The sequence below is a fragment of the Humulus lupulus genome, chromosome 3 (assembly GCF_963169125.1).
Source record: "Humulus lupulus chromosome 3, drHumLupu1.1, whole genome shotgun sequence".
Lineage (NCBI taxonomy): Eukaryota > Viridiplantae > Streptophyta > Magnoliopsida > Rosales > Cannabaceae > Humulus > Humulus lupulus.
The window spans coordinates 20,517,857-20,526,892 of NC_084795.1; the positions used below are offsets into that span (position 1 = coordinate 20,517,857).

Here is a 9,036-nt window from a genome sequence, read left to right on the forward strand (position 1 = left end):
TTAATAAATATACATATAATACTTATTTAAAAATAATAATATTTAACATATATTATAATTAATAACACAATTAATATTCATCAAACAAAACTAACATTGTAATTAATCATAAAATTAAAATAAGAAAATACAAATTGTCTCATTTTAATTACATATAAAGTAATTATAACATAAACATAATAAAATTTCAATTGTCTTAATATAATTAAAAAACATAATCTAATTATTATTGTTTTGATCAGGCCAACTTGGTGTAAAATACTCATTAAGATCAATATCTTGATCACTAGTATTAGGGCGCGGCAACGGTGGTGAAGCAAACTGTGGTGCTTGTGTAGAGTGATGCTGCGAAGATGATCTAAATTGTCGAGCATGTGGTCGCGGCGAGGGAGACTGATGCAAAAAACTCTCAAACTGACCATACCTCTGCTGCTGCGACGGACTCACAAATTGACCATACATCTGCTGTGGATGTTGCTGCTGCAATGAATCCCCGAAGTCACGACGCCTAGGATGTGATGTCTGAGATCCGGTAGCGACGTCGGGGTAATATAAAGGAGGGGACTGGGAGGAACGTCCGTACGTGTTTGGATAATTCTGTTGAGGTGGATACACATGTTGTTGTTGTTGTTGTTGTTGTTGTTGTTGTGGCATCGACCAAGGAGGTGGACTTTGAGAAGATATACCACCTTCAGGTTGTGATGGTAAATATCGTTGGAGAAGGCTTTCAAACCGCGACTCAGTTTCTGTACTGGTATGCTGAGGATTACCAGATGGACCTTGTTGAGATTTCAACATCCGGATCTCTTCACGCATTGACTTAATTATTTCTGCCATAGTAGCAATGTCTTCCCGAGGTTGGGCCTGTGACTGACTTTGACTTGTGGAGCTAGAAGCTGATTTTTTCCCTTTGCCTTTGCTGTAACCTACTCCTCTTTGAAAGTCAGACCTCTCCCCAAGTACTTTACTCATAATCTCGTACTGATCGATCGACGAGGATTCAGCAGCAGATCCAGTTTCAGATCCCTCCGTCGGTCCTTGAGACTGGCTTTGAAGTCGTGCCCTCTCAAGCTCTTCCGTCATTTTTTCCTGTTCATAAAAAGTGTTAGAAACACATCAGTAACATAGTTTAATGAAAATAATAACACAAAAGTATAAACTTACAAAAGTTTCTCGAGCTGTGTCGTTGACAAAAACTTTTGTCGATTTTCTCAAATGGCTATCTTTCCAAGTATCAATAACATGTTCATCAGGGTTCGCCTATACAAATTTAGAGATAGGAAGTTAGAATGTAAAATTTTGTTAAATTAAATTAATATTTTTACTTACAAATTGGTGACGCTTAGTCGCCATCGATTTTGTGCCTTGCGTCGATGTATACTTCATTTCTTTTCTGTTTTTCTTGTTTTGGTTGGATCGCGCGATAAATTTTGGGCTCAAAAACAACTGAACAATATCTTTCCAACTCTCCTTGGAGCAATGGTCAGGTGGGGCAACTAAAACACTCTGCAAATCTTCCGGATTAGAGTAATATTTTTTGAAATGAGTATGTCTGATGTTCTTTCTCTCAGAATATCTTTTGCGCATCTCTGTGTAGATAGTTTTCATAACTCTCTCAGGTTCTGGATGACCATTAACATTATAAAAATACTACATTAAAAATAACACGTTAGTCTAGTTTGTAAATGATTTTAATAAAAAAATTATACAACAAAACTTGTTCTAAATTTGTACCTTCATCCTTTGTACAACTTGTTCCTTAAATTGTTGAGGTACATCAGCGAAATCCAAGTAATGTCCTGGCAACGACAAAGTGACTTGGAGGCCTATCTCGCGGACAAAAGCTTGGTCCTCCAAGCCAACCACTTGGTCCGTCCTAGGATCAAGCTGAAGATCTAGTGGTTTCCCGGCATTTCGCCGTCGAATTTCAAGTGGCTTCGAATTAGCCAGGCCACGACCCTTTCTTCTCGGCACTTCAGCTATCCACATTTTCAAGAATAACCAAAATGTGAAATATTAATATTATATTTAAACATTCGTTGAGCTTGACTTTCAAGCTATGAGCAAAATTTGAAAATTATTATTAACCTGACTCGCAGGAAGACGGTACTCTACTAGGATCTGGCGGGTCTAGACCTCCACCATCTCCGCCATGAGAGGTGGCTATATCTGCTGACATTGTACTTAGGAACAAAAATGATTAGTTAGTATTAAATTGTTAGTTAGTATCAAATATCACCAATGGAAATGAACATCATGATTACAAGTCTCATATATTATATTTTAAACAATTGTCATTATTACAAAAATATAAAAACTAAGTAGAATAATCACTATCACTTTCATCATTAATTAAATTAACATCAATCGGAGACACATGATTAACATCATCTTCACAAATATCAACTAGCAATTCATCTTCTTCATGGACTTCTTCTTCTTCGCCTAAGTCGTCATTTATAAAATTTTCATCTAATTGATCAGCAGGTGAATTTTGTATAGTGCCAATATATGTTGCAGGTTCATGAGATTCCATAACCAACTGACCGAGATCCACGGTCAACACAAAATTTGATGAGTTTATGTCATGTACAACATCAACATCTGCATCAGCTTCATCGTCCTTGATGTCCCAAATTTGACGGTGATTGACATCCTCAACAATTTTCCAGTGTCGGCCTCTAAGTAGATCATTGAGATAGAATACTTGCTTAGCTTGGCTAGCAAGTATATAAGGCTCATCTTTGTACCATTCGCTACTGACGTTTATACTGGTGATATTATTTTCAGTGATTGTTTTCTTCTTGCTTGGATCAGTGTTAAACCATTTACACCTAAACAATGCAACTGAATATGCACCAGTGAAAGATAAGACCAGTACATATTGAAGCGTGCCATAATAGTTAAAACCTTCAGTTCCCGCAACAGACACTCCACTATTTTGTGTGGTGCGCTTTTGATCTCGGTCATAAGCGATAAATCGAACACCGTTAACTATACAACCTTCGTAGTATGTTGCCAAGTGATCTGACCCAGATGCTAAAGCTAGCAACTCATCACCATTCTCTAAAGATCCTTGTTTGTGCAAGTCATATATCTAAATAAATTAATAAACTTATATTAGAATGATAAAAATATCATTACAATAATAAATGTTTAAAAATAATCTCAATTTTACCTTCTTATGAAACCACTGGCGAAAATTTTTCTTCTGTAAAAGATTATGATCACCATCTGGGAATTTCAGTTTGATCTCTACTAGGTGTTCGCTTTAAATTTGAATGCTTTGACTATTAGATAAAATAATTTGGAATAAACATAAATTTCACTTTAAAGGGAATAAACTTACTCTAAGTAACCCTGAATTTCAGGTGAATTGTTAATGATGAACCATTCAGCCATTTCACGAGTCGCAAGATCTAGAGGCTTGAGAGATCCCTTTGTTAGGGGACGACATTGAGATTGAAACACAGTAAGGTGTCGTGGGACATACACCTCATCTTTATTGCGATCAAGACGATTAAATTTAGTTTCAACCCCTTTGAAATACATCGAACAAAATGTCATAGCCTCATCAGCGACATAGCCTTCAGCTATTGACCCTTCAGGACGAGCTTTATTTCCCACGTAGTTCTTCAATTTTTACATGTACCTTTCAAAAGGATACATCCATCTCATAAATACCGGTCCACCCAAAATTGCTTCTTCAGGCAAATGTAAGACCAAGTGAATCATTATATCAAAAAAAGCCGGAGGAAAGATCAACTCCATCTTGCACAATATCAGAACAAGGTCTTTTTGTGCTTCCTCCATATCTGTAACATTTATAGTCCTCGAACATAGTTGCCTGAAAAAACTACATAGTTCAGAAATTGTGGTCGATATATCTTTTGGGAGAAACTTACGAACACCCACAGACAATAATCGTTGCATTATAACATGACAATCGTGGGATTTCAACCCAATGATATTTGTTTCATTCTCTATTACTTTTTTCTTCAAATTTGAACAAAAGCCATCTGGAAATTTCACTTCTTTAATAAATTGACAAAATTGTTGTCTCTGATCAGGAGTTAACACGTAAGAAGCATGCGGCTTCATCAACTTTCCACTCTCATCTTCATAAATCCACAATGATTCCCTTACTCCCATCTTCTTCAAATCATATCTTGCATTAGTGGTGTCCTTAGACTTATCATTGTCCAAGATTGTGCCGAGGAGACTATCACACACATTTTTTTCGACATGCATGGCATCAATGTTATGTTTTAAAATGTTTGTACTCCAATAATCAAGCTCGTAGAAGATGCTTTTTTTCCTCCAATTTCTATCTTCCGCAACTCTTCTACGTTTGACACCTTTAAACTGCAAGTGTTTTCCAGGAACTTAGGGTGGAAGGTTGTTCACTTGTTCTAATATTTCCTCACAAGTAAATCATTTCGGAGGACGTCTTCTCTCAATTTGTCCATCGAACTCAGTGTTCCTTCTCATTCGATGTGTACTAGGCAAGAATCTTCTGTGACCAACATACGATGTCTTACCGATCACTTGAATGGAAGATGTGTCTTCATTACATGTAGGACAAGCTTTGTATCCCTGACCACTCCATCCAGACAAACTACTTCGAGCTGGAAAATCATTGACTGTCCATAAAAGAGCTGCGCGCAGCTTGAACATAGTGTTGGTCGTACTATCTCTCGTAACAACTCCGTTAGCCCACAACTCCTTCAACTCATCCACCAATGGTCTTAGAAATACATCTATGTCCTTACCCGGTGATTTTGGACCAGGAATAAGGATGGTCATCATCAAATTGTTGTCTTTCATACATAACCAAGGTGGAAGATTATAGTTCGCCAACACCACAGGCCACATGCTGTATGCCAGGTTCATGTTGCCAAATGGATTAAATCCATCAGCAGCTAAGCCTAAACGAACATTCCTAGGATCACTTGCAAATCCAGGATGATTGACGTCAAAGTTCTTCCACGCCGTCCCATCCACCGGGTGTCGCATCACTCCATCATCTTTCGATTTCCCAGTGTGGTGCCATAGCATGTCCTTCGCTGTAAGCCTTGAGCTGTATAGTCTTTTCAACCGGGGTGTCAATGGAAAGTAACGCATCACCTTATGCGGCACCTTTTTTCCTTTAGTTTTTTCAAAAGTCACTCATCGACTAGTTCCACAAACTGGACATTCCTCTTTGTTTGCATGCTCTTTGTAAAATAAACAGCAATCATATTGACACACATGAATCGACTCGTATCTCAACCCTAATTTCTTCAATCTCTTTTTAGCCTCGTAGTACGTTGATGGAATTTTATTTTCCTTCGGAAAGGAAATCTTTAACAACTTCAATAATTCATCAAATATGTTGTTAGGAATCTTCCCTCTAACTTTCAAATGTAATAGCTTAGCTAAGAAGTTAAGGGAAGAAATCCAATCACAACCAGGATACAACTCAGCTTCAACCTCCTCAAATAACTCGTCGTAATATTGACTTGCGCCACTATTGTCTACTTGCTCAGTTGTCGGTAAGAGGAAGTCCTCCACTATGGGAATCATCTCGTCAACTTCATCATCATCAACTACATCAACAACATCTAGTTCTGCTTCCCCATGATAAATCCACCTCTCATAACCTTGATAAAACCCCCAATCGAATACATGTGCTTCGACAACAGGTAAAATTTCAAGCCTATTATTTATGCATCTGACACACGGACACCTAATTCTTCCATCAGAATCCTTATATTCCGAGGCCATCCTCAAAAATGATTGTAGACCATTCCAATATTCTTGACAAGCACGATTTCTCAATGTTGTCCAAGTCTTGTCAATCGCCATCTAGAGTGTTACAAGAATCTGTGAGTTTTAGTAATGTGAAAAGGAATGGATAACAAAAAAATTTGTTATCATTTTTTAAATCTTATGCAATATTATAATATTTTATGTTATTTTATGATGTTTTATTAGAAAATGTTATTCAAATTAAAAAAAACAATTCATTCATTATTTTATTGTTAATACTTTAAACTTATCATTTCTGTGTCGATATCCCTATAATTGATGGTTGTGGTCAACAACCATCAATCATAAGCATACCGGGACAGAAAAAATAAATTATTATAAGATAGTAATTTTTAATAATTTATTTTTTCTGCAACATTAATTATTAAATTAAATAATTAATAATATTAACTATTTAATTAATCATTATTAATTTTTAAGATTTGTATTAAATTAGATAAAATTATTCAATTAGATAATGTTATTTAATAAAAAATAAATTATTATAAGATATGTAGTAATTTTTAATTAATCATTATTACTTGTAAAAACTTTTATTAAATAAAATTTTCAATTTCTATATTCAAATAATTTAATAATAGTTAATATCAGATAATAATATTCAATAAATAAATTAAAATAATTTCTTATTTATTTAATTAATCATTATTAATTTTAAAGACTTATTAAATTAAATTATTTAATTAAATAATGTTGAATCAAAATTTTATTATTTAATTAATTAAAAAATTAAAAAATAAATTTTTATAAGATATGTAGTAATTTTTAATTAATCATTATTAATTGTAAAAAATTTTATTACTATAAAATTTTCAATTTCTATATTAAAATAATTTAATAATAGTTAATATTATTAATTATGTAACATTAATTATTAAATTAAATAATTAATAATATTAACTATTTAAGTGATCATTATTAATTTTTAAGATTTGTATTAAATTAGATAAAATTATTCAATTAGATAATGTTATTTAATAAAAAATAAATTATTATAATATATGGAGTAATTTTTAATTAATCATTATTAATTGTAAAAACTTTTATTAAATAAAATTTTCAATTTCTATATTAAAATAATTTAATAATAGTTAATATTATTAATTATGTAACATTAATTATTAAATTAAATAATTAATAATATTAACTATTTAAGTGATCATTATTAATTTTTAAGATTTGTATTAAATTAGATAAAATTATTCAATTAGATAATGTTATTTAATAAAAAATAAATTATTATAATATATGTAGTAATTTTTAATTAATCATTATTAATTGTAAAAACTTTTATTAAATAAAATTTTCAATTTCTATATTAAAATAATTTAATAATAGTTAATATTATTAATTATGTAACATTAATTATTAAATTAAATAATTAATAATATTAACTATTTAAGTAACATCAATAATTTATTATTTAAAGAAAATTTTATATTCCACCTTTTTCAAAATTGTGTGTTGTTAACTTCGAAAATTTTAGTTTTATTTTTTGTTGATATCAATTTTGAGTTATTTCCTACAAAATTTTAAATTATTTGTACATTATTAAAAAAGAGTTTTATTCTACAAGTTAGGCTATCTCAAATGGTTGAGTGTCTGAGAATATTATCAAGCTTATATATGCAAATCTAAAAGACTAAAACATCATTATCAAGTTTCTCTTTCATTCATAATAATTAACCATTAATATATTCATGTCATTATCAAGCTTAGCAGAATAAACAGCGGCAAAGCACGAACTATAAATTGTATAAAAAACATATTATCAATGCTTTTTTTTTTTTTTATAAAAATCCCAGTCAAATACTATAAAATAATTTATTTTATAAAAAATAGAATAAACAAACAAACAGAGTAAACAAAAAGAGTAAATAGACAAACAGACTATTTATCCAAACAGAGTAAACAAAGATACATACTTGCCAAAAACCTCAAAGAACCTTCAAACCCCAACACTGTAAAACTTTCAAACCCCAACACTGTAAACGATCCAAGTCTGAAATAAAAATACATACACACAATCAATTTTGATAAATCCATAAATAATTAAAAATGTTTTTTTTTTAATTCTTTTCTTAAATTTTACCGAACATATATGTTCAAATGAGGTATTCTGCTCAAATTAAAAAAAATGGTTGATGTGTAATGGTGGGCTCTTAAATATAACTGGGAAAGAAAAATTAAATGAAATAATCAATTAGATGAAGTAAAATATGGCTGTATTTGTTTTTGAAAACTGATAAAGGCATTTTTCTTAGCAAGTAAATAATAGATGACCTTTCTTAGCAAGTAAAATATGGCTGTACTTATGTAGTTCTTTCTACATGATTTTTCTTTACCAATGTTTTGACTACTCCCTAGCTGACAATTTCATTAATTTAACTTGTTTGTTGATTTCATCAAGTTCATTAATATTATATATAATGTATACATGTATTATTTTACATGAAATATACAATATTAATTAATTGTATTATATGATAGGTTTTGAGCTTTTTTCTTTCTTTTTAATTTCATCAAATCAGCAAGTTGCTTCTATTTCTATATATATATATATATATATATATATGCGTAAGAAGTTGCTCATACAGGACTACCTTTATTTTTTAAATTAAATTAAGCACACATGTCAAATTGTAGAGAGATTTATTAACAAAAAACAATTAATAAATGAAAAGAAGATCATGATCAATAAAGTAGAAAACAAAATTTTGAAGAACATAAAAAATTACCAGTACAAATGAGAAGAAAACAACTTCCCCTCAGAAACGAGCAAGAATGAACAACACCGTTCGCAGAGTAATGCTTCCCCTAAAAATTGACAGACCCAATTCGGAAAACGACCAAACAAACCTGATAAAGCACAAGAAATGAGCAACAGTACCCTTTGATTCCAGAAACTACTCGACATTAGGTATGCGAAAAAGAATACATACCTGAAAAGAAGATAAAATCTGAACTGAGATGGTGAGGCAGTGACCGCGAGGCTGTGCGGCGGCCGGTGGGTGAGATGTGGTGGCTCGTGGGATTGAGACGATATGAGCAAAAAAAATGTTTGAATGAGGGAGAGAAAACGGGTGAGGGAGACAATGGGGTGGGGAAAAATCTTTACAGAAATTATAACAGTATTACCCGCCGGTAATAAAACATCACCGGCGGCTCCGCCGGTAATACAATTTCACCGGCGGAATCCGCCGGTATTATCCCGCCGGTAATACA

General features: G+C 32.0%; 1 long non-coding RNA gene across 1 annotated transcript; it reads right to left on the reverse strand.

Moving 5' to 3' along the window:
* Positions 1 to 8,545: 8,545 nt before the first annotated feature.
* Positions 8,546 to 8,819, reverse strand: LOC133820988 (uncharacterized). The gene is made up of 2 exons (XR_009887252.1): positions 8,754 to 8,819; positions 8,546 to 8,670 (listed from the first exon to the last, which is right to left on the reverse strand). It is a non-coding gene; the product is annotated as an uncharacterized LOC133820988 (long non-coding RNA).
* Between the last annotated feature and the right edge of the window lie 217 nt (positions 8,820 to 9,036).